The sequence below is a fragment of the Coregonus clupeaformis genome, chromosome 29 (assembly GCF_020615455.1).
Source record: "Coregonus clupeaformis isolate EN_2021a chromosome 29, ASM2061545v1, whole genome shotgun sequence".
Classification (NCBI taxonomy): domain Eukaryota; kingdom Metazoa; phylum Chordata; class Actinopteri; order Salmoniformes; family Salmonidae; genus Coregonus; species Coregonus clupeaformis.
Window position 1 is genome coordinate 20,689,413 of NC_059220.1, and position 14,760 is coordinate 20,704,172.

Here is a 14,760-nt window from a genome sequence, read left to right on the forward strand (position 1 = left end):
CACACAAAACAGACACGCAGGCCGGAGACGCCACCGGATGGACCTCCTCCACCACTACCACCTGAGCCCCAGCCTCTGTGGGTTCCCCAAGGGCCAGAGCCACAAGCGGTGGCGGTGGAAGAAAGGCCTATGCGGGCACGAACTTCGCCCTGCTTATCTGGGGGACTACTTAACCTCTTTTCATTCTTAGGCTCCGTTAGGTGTCTTAGTCAACCTCCAGGTTAATGGACTGAACTGGCTAGTTTGGAGAGTCCATCCGTTTAAGGGTTAATGTTTATTTCTTACAGGTATCACTCTAGGTTCTTGCCCTATGGACATTTTATATATGGTACCAGTCCCTGGTTTTGGAAAGGGGGGGGAAATGTTATGTATGGTACGACGTGCTGTACGTCGTACTGTACGTTGTTATGGTTTACGACAGTGTGCTGCGTTACGGATGAATGGGTTGTCAGAATGCGTGGCACATGTCATTAAACGACAGAGTGATGTTCAATGTGAAACTGTGCAGATGTCCGTTCTTCTACAACTAGGCTAGATATAACAGTTTCTCCAAACCTATCGTAAAAACACTGTCACGCCCTTGTTAAGCTGTCACGCCCTTGTACGCTACATGTGTTACTCCATGAGATGTTGCTTCAATATATCCACATCATTTTCCTTCCTCATGATGCCATCTATTTTGTGAAGTGCACCAGTCCCTCCTGCAGCAAAGCACCCCCACAGCATGATGCTGCCACCCCCGTGCTTCACGGTTGGGATGGTGTTATTCGGCTTGCAAGCAACCCCCTTTTAAACTCCAAACATAACGATGGTCATTATGGCCAAACAGTTCTATTTTTGTTTCATCAGACCAGAGGACATTTCTCCAAAAAGTACGATCTTTGTCCCCATGTGCAGTTGCAAACCGTAGTGTGGCTTTTTATGGCGGTTTTGGAGCAGTGGCTTCTTCCTTGCTGAGAGGCCTTTCAGGTTATGTCGATATAGGACTTGTTTTACTGTGGATATAGATACTTTTGTACCTGTTTCCTCCAGCATCTTCACAAGGTAATTTGCTGTTGTTCTGGGATTGATTTGCACTTTTCGCACCAAAGTACGTTCATCTCTAGGAGACAGAACGCGTCTCCTTCCTGAGCGGTATGATGGCTGCGTGGTCCCATGGTGTTTATACTTGTGTACTATTGTTTGTACAGAGGAACGTGGTACCTTCAGGCATTTGGAAATTGCTCCCAAGGATGAACCAGACTTGTGGAGGTCTACACATTTTTTTCTGAGGAAGTAAATTTTCCAACAATTGTTTAAAGACAGATTATTTCCCTTGTAATTCACTCCATATATCTACTAGTTCTAATGTATCCATGACATTCACAATTTCCTTAAGAGCATGTGTCAAAGAAGTGTGGATCATCATATTTGGTCCGTAAAGGTTAATGAGCCATATCTGTTTATGGTCCAATAACATATTTAAAATAATCCATCTACCTTGCATATCTATTTGGACCCCCCCCATTCCTTTTTCCAGGCAACTTCATCTCGAATTGCTTAATGAGTTTCCTGTATACAATAGATATTATATTCCTTCTCTTTGAGCCATGTAAATATTGTTCTTCTTTTGTTATTATCAGCTAAGCCATTACAATTATAACTGGCTATACTTATTTCACCATACACCATAATGAGATACAAGTTTCAAGTCTATTTATTATTATATATGTTTGTAAATTTACCAATAAAAAATACCGTAATGATTGCCCCGAGAGGCCAGGACCCATCCATCGAAAACAGCACACAGTGCCACCCACAAAACAGAAGCAGATTAACCGCCAAAAGCATTTCCAATGCAACAAAAATCCAGAAAATCACATTGTATGATTTTTAAGTAATTAATTTGCATTTTATTGCATGACATAAGTATTTGATACATCAGAAAAGCAGAACTTAATATTTGGTACAGAAACCTTTGTTTGCAATTATAGAGATCATACGTTTCCTGTAGGTCTTGACCAGGTTTGCACACACTGCAGCAGGGATTTTGTCCCACTCCTCCATACAGACCTTCTCCAGATCCTTCAGGTTTTGGGGCTGTCGCTGGGCAATACGGACTTTCAGCTCCCTCCAAAGATTTTCTATTGGGTTCAGGTCTGAAGACTGGCTAGGCCACTACAGGACCTTGAGATGCTTCTTACGGAGCCACTCCTTAGTGGCCCTGGCTGTGTGTTTCGGGTCGTTGTCATGCTGGAAGACCCAGCCATGACCCATCTTCAATGCTCTTACTGAGGGAAGGAGGTTGTTGGCCAAGATCTCGCGATACATGGCCCCATACGGTGCAGTCGTCCTGTCCCCTTTGCAGAAAAGCATCCCCAAAGAATGATGTTTCCACCTCCATGCTTCACGGTTGGGATGGTGTTCTTGGGGTTGTACTCATCCTTCTTCTTCCTCCAAACACGGCGAGTGGAGTTTAGACCAAAAAGCTCAATTTTTGTCTCATCAGACCACATGACCTTCTCCCATTCCTCCTCTGGATCATCCAGATGGTCATTGGCAAACTTCAGACGGGCCTGGACATGCGCTGGCTTGAGCAGGGGGACCCTGCGTGTGCTGCAGGATTTTAATCCATGACGGCGTAGTGTGTTATTAATGGTTTTCTTTGAGACTGTGGTCCCAGCTCTCTTCAGGTCATTGACCAGGTCCTGCCGTGTAGTTCTGGGCTGATCCCTCGCCTTTCTCATGATCATTGATGCCCCACGAGGTGAGATCTTGCATGGAGCCCCAGACCGAGGGTGATTGACCGTCATCTTGAACTTCGTCCATTTTCTAATAATTGCGCCAACAGTTGTTGCCTTCTCACCAAGCTGCTTGCCTATTGTCCTGTAGCCCATCCCAGCCTTGTGCAGGTCTACAATTTTATCCCTGATGTCCTTACACAGCTCTCTGGTCTTGGCCATTGTGGAGAGGTTGGAGTCTGTTTGATTGAGTGTGTGGACAGGTGTCTTTTATACAGGTAACGAGTTCAAACAGGTGCAGTTAATACAGGTAATGAGTGGAGAACAGGAGGGCTTCTTAAAGGAAAAAACTAACAGGTCTGTGAGAGCCGGAATTCTTACTGGTTGGTAGGTGATCAAATACTTATGTCATGCAATAAAATGCAAATTAATTACTTAAAAATCATACAATGTGATTTTCTGGATTTTTGTTTTAGATTCCGTCTCTCACAGTTGAAGTGTACCTATGATAAAAATTACAGACCTCTACATGCTTTGTAAGTAGGAAAACCTGCAAAATCAGCAGTGTATAAAATACTTGTTCTCCCCACTGTATTTCAAGGCCTACCTTCAAACTCAGTGCCTCTTTTCTTTACATCATGGGAAAATCAAAAGAAATCAGCCAAGACCTCAGAAAAAAATGTGTAGACCTCCACAAGTCTGGTTCATCCTTGGGAGCAATTTCCAAATGCCTGAAGGTACCACGTTCCTCTGTACAAACAATAGTACACAAGTATAAACACCATGGGACCACGCAGCCATCATACCGCTCAGGAAGGAGACGCGTTCTGTCTCCTAGAGATTAACGTACTTTGGTGCGAAAAGTGCAAATCAATCCCAGAACAACAGCAAATTACCTTGTGAAGATGCTGGAGGAAACAGGTACAAAAGTATCTATATCCACAGTAAAACGAGTCCTATATCGACATAACCTGAAAGGCCTCTCAGCAAGGAAGAAGCCACTGCTCCAAAACCGCCATAAAAAAGCCACACTACGGTTTGCAACTGCACATGGGGACAAAGATCGTACTTTTTGGAGAAATGTCCTCTGGTCTGATGAAACAAAAATAGAACTGTTTGGCCATAATGACCATCGTTATGTTTGGAGTTTAAAAGGGGGTTGCTTGCAAGCCGAATAACACCATCCCAACCGTGAAGCACGGGGGTGGCAGCATCATGCTGTGGGGGTGCTTTGCTGCAGGAGGGACTGGTGCACTTCACAAAATAGATGGCATCATGAGGAAGGAAAATGATGTGGATATATTGAAGCAACATCTCAAGACATCAGTCAGGAAGTTAAAGCTTGGTCGCAAATGGGTCTTCCAAATGGACAATGACCCTTGAGTGGGTTGAGTTACTGACGTGATCTTCCTGTCTGGGTTGGCGCCCCCCCTTGGTTTGTGCTGTGGTGGAGACCTCTGTGGGCTATACTCGGCCTTGTCTCAGGATTGTAAGTTGGTGGTTGAGGATATCCCTCTGGTGGTGCGGGGGCTGTGCTTTGGCAGAGTGGGTGGGGTTATATCCTTCCTGTTTGGCCCTGTCCGGGGTTTCTTCGGATGGGGCCACAGTGTCTCCGGGCCGCTCCTGTCTCAGCCTCCAGTATTTATGCTGCAGTAGTTTATGTGTCGGGGGGCTGGGGTTAGTTGGTTATACCTGGAGTACTTCTCCTGTTTTATCCAGTGTCCTGTGTGAATTTAAGTATGCTCTCTCTAATTCTCTCGTCTCTCTCTTTCTCTCTGAGAACCTGAGCCCTAGGACCATACGTCAGGACTACCGGGCATGCTGACACCTTGCTGTCCCCAGTCCGCCTGGCCTTGCTGCTATTCCAGTTTCAACTGTTCTGCCTGCGGTTACGAAACCCCTACCTGTCCCAGACCTGCTGTTTTCAACTCTTAATGATCGGCTATGAAAAGCCAACTGAGAGACCTGAGCCCTAGGACCATACGTCGGGACTACCGGCCGTGGTGACTCCTTGCTGTCCCCAGTCCGCCTGGCCTTGCTGCTATTCCAGTTTCAACTGTTCTGCCTGCGGTTATGGAACCCCTACCTGTCCCAGACCTGCTGTTTTCAACTCTTAATGATCGGCTATGAAAAGCCAACTGAGATTTATTCCTGATTATTATTTGACCATGCTTGTCACTTATGAACATTTTTGAACATCTTGGCATGGTTCTGTTATAATCTCCACCCGGCACAGCCAGAAGAGGACTGGCCACCCCTCATAGCCTGGTTCCTCTCTAGGTTTCTTCCTAGGTTTTGGCCTTTCTAGGGAGTTTTTCCTAGCCACCGTGCTTCTACACCTGCATTACTAGCTGTTTGGGGTTTTAGGCTGGGTTTCTGTACAGCACTTCGAGATATTAGCTGATGTAAGAAGGGCTATATAAAATAAAATTGATTGATTGATTGACCCCAAGCATACTTCCAAAGTTGTGGCAAAATGGCCTAAGGACAACAAAGTCAAGGTATTGGAGTGGCCATCTGTCATGAGAATTTTGTTTTCTCAATGGTTGATGTCAACTACTTCTTAAATCTCTGAATAATTCCCAAAAGGTTGTAAATCTCTTAGTTTAAATAAATTAAACAAAGACTCAATCCTGCAATGGTCAGCATATTTATTCATGAGAGCGCTCTGAAACAAAATGGTCGTACAATATTTGTATACGCACACGTCAGAGGAAAGATCCCACCCCTCTTTAGGCGGGCTGTAGTTTTCCACTGGAAAACTGCTCTCCTGACCATCAGGTCACACACACACTCACACATACACATACACATACACACACATGCACTCTTCCAAGCCTAACGGTTTCTCTCCTCCCTAAATTGGGTGGCCTCTTTATCTTGGTTTCTCAGTTGTCTGTAGACAGTTCTCCTTGTCCTTTGTTGTCTGATCTAACTCCTATTCAAATTGCTAAATAGTAAAGTGGAGTGTAATAATTAGTCATTACCAAATTATTCTATCACCATCACAAAGCCCTGACCTCAATCCTATAGAACATTTGTGGGCAGAACTGAAAAAGCGAGTGCGCGCAAGGAGGCCTACAAACCTGACTCAGTTACACCAGCTCTGTCAGGAGGAATGGGCCAAAATTCACCCAACTTATTGTGGAAAGCTTGTGGAAGGCTATCCGAAATGTTTGACCCAAGTTAAACAATTTAAAGGCAATGCTACCAAATACTAATTGAGTGTATGTAAACTTCTGACCCACTGGGAATGTGATGAAAGAAATAAAAGCTGAAATAAATCATTCTCTCTACTATTATTCTGACATCTCACATTCTTAAAATAAAGTGGTGATCCTAACTGACCTAAGACAGGGAATTTTTACTAGGATTAAATGTCAGGAATTGTGAAAAACTGAGTTTAAATGTAGTTGGCTAAGGTGTATGTTAACTTCTGACTTCAACTGTAGGTCAAGTCTAATCTTTTTCTCTATTTGGTACCTTTCCACTGCTTCAAGGAAGAATTCCATAATTTTATTTGCTAATCTATCGCTGAAATCAACCTTACGGTTTTGTTTGAGTATTGTAAATATAATCTTATATTCACTTTCTACACACTCTCTAGTATATCTCATTTTTTCAATGTTTATTCGTCCTGTTTGACCTTTAAACCTTCTTTCTGCTGTTTCGCAAGCTTTACCAAATCGTTTTAACCACAAATCCCTGCATTCCTCTCGCCACCGTTTGATTTCAAAATTATCTACTTTGACTATAGGAAACATGTAGATTGACCTGATTTTAGGAATACATTTTTTTTAGCCTTACTTCCGTAAGATTCTATAAATAACCACTCATATATATCGCTATCCTCTTCTACGTCAATACTATAAGCTGGAGGCTGAATAGAGGTCGCTAATTGTGGATAAATGCCTTTAATACTTTCAGACCCTTTAATAGACCCTTTTCATAAGGTAACTTATGTTGCTCCATTGCCAAATTACGTAACTTCCTAACAGATTTTTCCTCCATCCTCATTATATTTACCGGCCATTGTGCACTCATTAAATCCCATGCTGTGTACACTTCTTTCATGTAATCTAAATCCCATTTCGGGTTGCTTATTGCTGTATTATCAATTATATACTTTCGTGCTACTTGTAATTTATCCCTTTTAAAACTACCATCAAGAGGATAGTCATTATCTGTTCATGCTGATAACTCACTAAGATATGGTTCCACATAGAAAAACCCTAATTTAATTAACATCGTCACGTGGTGTTTGATTCTCAATACTTTTAAAAGATATATGTTTAAGATGCGGATTTGTCTGTAACAATTTCATCATATCCTTTCTTTCTCTTCTAGGCAAATCTAGCTCTGATTTATTCTTTATTGTCACTGTCTTGCCCGTATTCGGTATACTGAATTGACTCCCCATCCTCGTGTATATTAGTTTATACAATATTTGTAATTAAATGTTTCATCAAATTTCCACCTTGATCTTATCAAAATTACGTTTCCTTATTTCGTATTTGGTGTCATGATTCAAAGGTTACATGTCATTGGCTCCCTCTCCTGGCCGTTTTGAGTAATTCACCAAATTCTAATTCTCTCTTCACCACAGTACACTCAGAGGATTGAACCTCCTTAATTTGTACACATCAAAAGGACCTCAAACCCAATTATTTATAATGCCTTTAAACATTAATGGCCTCAAACCATATCCTTTATCAAACTCTTAAACATTCATGGCCTCAAACCATATCCTTTATAATGTTTTTAAACATTCATGGCCTCAAACCATATCTCTTAAACATGAATGGCCTCAAACCATATTCTTTATAATGTTCTTAAACATTCATGGCCTCAAACCATATCCTTTATAATATTTTTAAACATTCATGGCCTCAAACCATATCTCTTAAACATTATTGGCCTCAATCCACATCCTATATCCTTCTTCTACTCATTTATTTTGAATCATAGCACCATTTTCTTTCTTCTAATTTGATATTCTCCTTACATCCCTTTACATAATTCAATACCACTCATCGTCCCCCTTTAAAATTTAGAATTTTAAATGTTCGTTACAGCTCAGCTTTACCACAGATAAGCGGATTTTAACATAATAATAGAATGAAAGTCTGCTTACCTGTTAGTTCGGCTGTAGACTGTACCCTGTTCGTAAAGACGCCAATCTGTTATGATGAGTTTCTCGGGTATCAAGTAATTAAAAATGTAAGGATATACTTAGACACTTTGTAGAAAGTTAATGCAAAACGTTTATTAGTCGGTACAGGGTTCGATACAACAAGGACAGAGCTTTGCCTCTTGCTATTTCGAACTGATTTGAACAAATAGTTACTCTCCCTTATATACCCTCTGTTACCAGTTTCTTCAAGCACATCTGATAACCCTCCATGGGCACTACTTTTTTTCACACCAAGCCATATATCCTGTCCATCAATTATTATAAGATCAACCTCAGTAATCTCCTTTGACATAAGGAGTCCAGTGTAGCTCAGTTGGTAGAGCATGGCGCTTGCAACACCAGGGTTGTGGGTTCGATTCCCACAGGGGACCAGTACGAAAATGTATGCACTCACTAACTGTAAGTCGCTCTGGATAAGTGCGTCTGCTAAATGACTAAAATGTATATGTAAAGAAAGCAGACTCTGTGGCACCAAGTCACTTATCTACTAACTCTACCTTGGTTTCCCACAACACTATAAAAACCTCATATCACTTAAGTATTCAGACCCTTTACTCAGTAATTTGTTGAAGCACCTTTGGCAGCAATTACAGCATAGATTATTCTTAGGTATGACACTGCAAGCTTGGCACACCTGTATTTGGGGAGTTTCTCCCATTCTTATCTGCAGATCCTCTCAAGCTCTGTCAGGTTGGATGGGGAGCGTTGCTACCCAGCTATTTTCAGGTCTCTCCAGAGATGTTCGACCGGGTTCATGTCCGAGCTCTGGCTGGGACACTCAAGGAAATTCAGAGACTTGTCCCGAAGCCACTCCTGAGTTGTTTTGGCTGTGTGCTTAGGGTCGTTGTCCTGTTGGAAGGTGAACCTTCACCCCCAGTCTGAGGACCTGAGCGCTCTGGAGCAGGTTTTCATCAAGGATCTCTGTACTTTGCTCCGTTAATCTTTCCCTCGATCCTGACTAGTCTCCCAGTCCCTGCCGCTGAAAAACATCCCCACAGCATGATGATGCCACCACCATGCTTCACCGTAGGGATGGTGCCAGGTTTCCTCCATACGTGACCCTTGGCATTCAGGCCAAAGAGTTCAATCTTGGTTTCATCAGACCAGAGAATCTTGTGTCTCATGTTCTGAGAGTCTTTAAGTGACTTTTGGCAAACTGCAAGCGGGCTGTCATGTGCCTTTATGGTAGAGTGGCCAGACGGAAGCCACTCCTCAGGAAAAGGACTGATTGGTGGAGTGTTGCAGAGATGGTTGTCCTTCTGAAAGGTTCTCCCATCTCTACAGAGGAACTATAGAGCTCTGTCAGAGTGACCATCGGGTTCTTGGTCACCTCCCTGACCAAGGCCCTTCTCCCCCGATTGCTCAGTTTGGCCGGGCGGCCAGCTCTAGGAAGAGTCGTGGTGGTTCCAAACTTCTTCCATTTAAGAATGATAGAGTCCACTGTGTAATTGGGGACATTCAATGCTGCAGACAATTCCTTCGACCTCATGGCTTGGTCTTTGCTCTGACATGCACTGTCAACTGTGGGACCTTATATAGACAGGTGTGTGCCTTTCCAAATCATGTCCAATCAATTGAATTTACCACAGGTGGACTCCAATCAAGTTGTAGAAACATCTCAAGGATGCTCAATGGAAACAGGATGCATCTGAGCTCAATTTCGAGCCTCATAGCAAAGGGTCTGAAGACTTATGTAAATAAGGTATTTCAGTTTTTTATTTGTAATAAATGCGCAAACATTTCTAAAAACCAGTTTTCTGCTTTGTCATTATGGGGTATTGTGTGTAGATTGCTGAGGATTTTTTATTTACATTTACATTTTACATTTTCGTCATTTAGCAGACGCTCTTATCCAGTGCGACTTACAAATTGGTGGGGTAAAGGGGGGTAGAATGATTATTTTATCCTATCCCAGCTATTCCTTAAAGAGGTGGGGTTTCAAGTGTCTCCGGAAGGTGGTGAGTGACTCCGCTGTCCTGGCGTCATGAGGGAGCTTGTTCCACAATTGGGGTGCCAGAGCAGGGGCTGAGCGGGAACTGGGCTGAGCGGGAACTGTGCTTCCGCAGAGGTAGCGGGGCCAGCAGGCCAGAGGTGGATGAACGCAATGCCCTCGTTTGGGTGTAGGGACTGATCAGAGCCTGAAGGTACAGAGGTGCCGTTCCCCTCACAGCTCCGTAGGCAAGCACCATGGTCTTGTAGCAGATGCGAGCTTCAACTGGAAGCCAGTGGAGTGTGCGGAGGAGTGGGGTGACGTGAGAGAACTTGGGAAGGTTGAACACCAGACGGGCTGCGGCGTTCTGGATGAGTTGTAGGGGTTTAATGGCACAGGCAGGGAGCCCAGCCAACAGCGAGTTGCAGTAATCCAGACGAGAGATGAAAAGTGCCTGGATTAGGACCTGTGCCGCTTCCTGTGTAAGGCAGGGTCGTACTCTCCGAATGTTGTAGAGCATGAACCTACAGGATCGGGTCACCGCCTTGATGTTAGCGGAGAATGACAGGGTGTTGTCCAGGATCACGCCAAGGCTCTTCGCACTCTGGGAGGAGGACACAATGGAGTTGTCAACCATGATGGCGAGATCATGGAACGGGCAGTCCTTCCCCAGGAGGAAGAGCAGCTCCGTCTTGCCGAGGTTCAGCTTGAGGTGATGATCCGTCATCCACACTGATATGTCTGCCAGACATGCAGAGATGCGATTCGCCACCTGGTTATCAGAAGGGGGAAAGGAGAAGATGAATTGTGTGTCGTCTGCGTAGCAATGATAGGAGAGGCCATGTGAGGATATGACAGAGCCAAGTGACTTGGTGTATAGCGAGAATAGGAGAGGGCCTAGAACTGAGCCCTGGGGGACACCAGTGGTGAGAGCACATTGTGCGGAGAAAGATTCTCGCCACGCCACCTGGTAGGAGCGACCTGTCAGATCCAGTTCAGCAGGGAGGAGAAGGTGGCAAAGAGCTTCCTAGGGTTAGAGGAAGATGCTTGGAATTTAGAGTGGTAGAAAGTGGCTTTAGCAGCAGAAACAGAGGAAGAAAATGTAGAGAGGAGGGAGTGAAAAGATGCCAGGTCCGCAGGGAGTCTAGTGTTCCTCCATTTCTGCTCGGCTGCCTGGAGCCCTGTTCTGTGAGCTCGCAATGAGTCGTCAAGCCACGGAGCAGGAGGGGAGGACCGAGCCGGCCGGGAGGATAGGGGACATAGAGAGTCAAAGGATGCAGAAAGGGAGGAGAGGAGGGTTGAGGAGGCAGAATCAGGAGATTGGAGGGAGAAGGATTGAGCAGAGGGAAGAGATGATAGGATGGAAGAGGAGAGAGTAGCGGGAGAGAGAGAGCGAAGGTTACGACGGTGCATTACCATCTGAGTAGGGGCAGAGTGAGTAGTGTTGGAGGAGAGCGAGAGAGAAATGGATACAAAGTAGTGGTCGGAGACTTGGAGGGGAGTTGCAGTGAGATTAGTAGAAGAACAGCATCTAGTAAAGATGAGGTCAAGCGTATTGCCTGCCTTTTGAGTAGGGGGGGACGGTGAGAGGGTGAGGTCAAAAGAGGAGAGGAGTGGAAAGAAGGAGGCAGAGAGAAATGAGTCAAAGGTAGACGTAGGGAGGTTAAAGTCACCCAGAACTGTGAGGGGTGAGCCATCCTCAGGAAAGGAACTTATCAAGTTGTCAAGCTCATTGATGAACTCTCCATGGGAACCTGGAGGGCGATAAATGATAAGGATGTTAAGCTTGAATGGGCTAGTGACTGTGACAGCATGGAATTCAAATGAGGAGATAGACAGATGGGTCAGGGGAGAAAAGAGAATGTCCACTTGGGACACCACCCCGCTGACCAGATGCTCTCGGGGTATGCGAGAACACATGGTCAGACGAGGAGAGAGCAGTAGGAGTAGCAGTGTTTTCTGTGGTAATCCATGTTTCCGTCAGCGCCAAGAAGTCGAGGGACTTATTTAATCCATTTTAGAATAAGGCTGTAATGTAACAAAATGTGGAAAAAGTCACGGGGTCTAAATACTTTCCGAAGGCACTGTATATACTATTACATTTTGTAACAATAGACTCATTGTGAGGACAGTTTTTTTATGATAGTCCTGTTAATAGTTAATAGGACTAACTGATGATAGGACACAACATATTTCAAATGTTTTTGAAAGGTAAACATGCTGGAGGTTATGGTGCAGAACTTTCCTTTCTGGGTGAACATCGTCTACCCTTTCGAATTCTCCAAAACTTTCCCAGTCTGGAAAAAACACCATGGTTTTGGAGTAGATGCGAGCTTCAACTGGAAGCCAGTGGAGTGTGCGGAGGAGCGGGGTGACATGAGAGAACTTGGGAAGGTTGAATACCAGACAGGCTGCAGCGTTCTGGATAAGTTGTTGGGGTTTAATGGCACAGGCAGGGAGCCCAGCCAACATTGAGTTGCAGTAATCCAGACGGGAGATGACAAGTGCCTGGATTAGGACCTGTGCCGCTTTCTGTGTAAGGTAGGCTCGTACTCTGCAAATGTTGTAGAGCATGAACCTGCAGGATCGGGTCACCACTTTGATGTTAGCGGAGAACGACAGGGTGTTGTCCAGGGTCACGCCAAGGTTCTTTGCACTCTGGGAGGAGGACACAATAGAGTTGTCAACCGTGATGGCGAGATCATGGAGCGGGCAGTTCTTCCCCGGGAGGAAGAGCAGCTTCGTCTTGCCGAGGTTCAGCTTGAGGTGGTGATCCGACATCCACACTGGATGCCTGTTTTGCATGTTATTTTGGCATTAATACATGTCACATATCAGTTTGCAAACAATGTAAACAAAAACAAAAAAATACATTGAGTTAATAAAGCTGCATACAAACATGGTCTCGTTTTTGCTTTATTGAGTAAGGCAGCTCCAAAATGCAGGTGTTTCAGCCTAGCTCAGTGCTTTCTGTGGTGGTGGGGCAGCCAGCGGAAAATACGGAGCCTAGTTGTTGGTAATGTTCTCTAGTTGCACCGTGATTGGCTCAGTGTTCTGTCACTCATGGGGACACTACTCACCGCCAAGTCTAAGTGTAGATCTCGAAAATTCAAGCCCATTGAGTGCTGCCATAGACTTACATTAGAAGTGCCCATCCAAGAAGGCTCAAGGTCATTGGCCACAGATAAAATGACGTCAAATCACGTTATATCTACACTAGCTTTGATTGGACTGATCATGTCAACATCATACTTTCAAAATCTTAGCTAGCAGTCATCATCATGAATGAAGTCGACAATCTACTGGCAAATCCTCTTTAATCCTTGTCATATGAAGATAAATAATAAATTATACATAACACGTATCGGTGCTCATCGGCCATTGGACATAAACATTACACATCAAGTTGGAAATCGCAAATTCACAATGAGTGGTTTGGAAGGAATCAGTGGCTAACTGCAATCATTGCAAAGCAATCACTAGCCTGATATTCAGTGGAGTGGCTGTGTGGTCCCAAAACTGGGATTAAGGGTCTCTTTTCCAAGTTTAAAATGATAAACATTAAACATTGGCCATGCTGTCAATGAAGCAGGATTTGTGCCGCGCTCAAAACAACTGTTAACTTGGAACTGCGAAATCTGACTTGAGTTCAAGACAACTGGGAACTCAGGCGGAAAAACAAGGTCCGACTGGGAAAATACGTTTTGAATGGCCATCCAACTCTGAATTTTAAATCCAGAACTGGGGCCTCTTTCTAGAGCTGCGACCTGAAGATCACTGATGTCATCATGATTCGACCTTGTTTTGTTTCCGAGTTCCCAGTTGTCTTGAAAGCACCATAAATCCAGAGAATGCCAGACTTTGATGACAACTTTTGCCCATGAAGGACCGCCGCGCCACCTTCCTGTTCAAGTGAGCACAGCACAACAAGGTGAGTCCAAAAACATATTGTATGCTGCTACATAAATGATGTAATATGCCAGGGAGATATGTATACTGTAGCTAAGAAAGTAATACTAAGTGTATGTTGTGTAGTACGCTGTTAGTAGCCCATGTGCCTCACCCTAATAATTTGGTCTATTTTCCCGTCTTAATTTCGCCTACTGTTCTGACTTGGTGGTGCACATGGAGCCTATAATCTGTTTTAGAGAAATATAATAATTTAATATTGTAAGAGCTTTCATTGTCTGCTTATATGCCCCCTTTATTTATCCTACGGTTCTGACTTGGTGTACAGGGAGCACACTGTAAGAACGGCCCATATTCTGAATTCTGACTGTACATTTCAAAAGTGCTGAACAAATCGTTATATTGACTACCTCAGTCCTAGCTCGCTCATTAATGTCTTAATCGAAATTACGGATTGCCTCTCATCCGCTTGTCGTCCCCTTATGCCATAGTTTGTACATTTCAATTGTCAGTAGAAATCACATCTGTTTAAGCAAGTCAGCCATATCAGCTATGTTTTTTTAAAAGTAGTAAATGAGGCTGAATTAACTGTTTTGCTGCCAGACAAGGCTGTTGGGACTCTGCTGTTGCGACAACTTTATGGAGGCCCTAACAGTTTGTGGTCACCGTTATAGTGCAATTATTGTTGTGTTGTGTAGTGGCTTTGCTGGCATGCATCCCGCATTAATTTTTTATTTTTGCCCCACCAAGATTTAGATGCTAAAATCGCCACTGATGTTTACTATGTTACGTCTATCCGTCAGTACTTATCACAAGGGAGCATGCTGTTGGGGGCACTGAGCTATACATATTTGGGTTGGAGGACTGCATTGAGTTATATGAGGGAAGGGCCTTCAAATGTGGTGAAATCAACAGTTTCGTCGTCATTATGATTGCCAGTGTGTACAAATACTAAAATTAATCAGAGAAGGTGGATTTGTCCAATGGGTGACAGGGGAGGGCGGGGA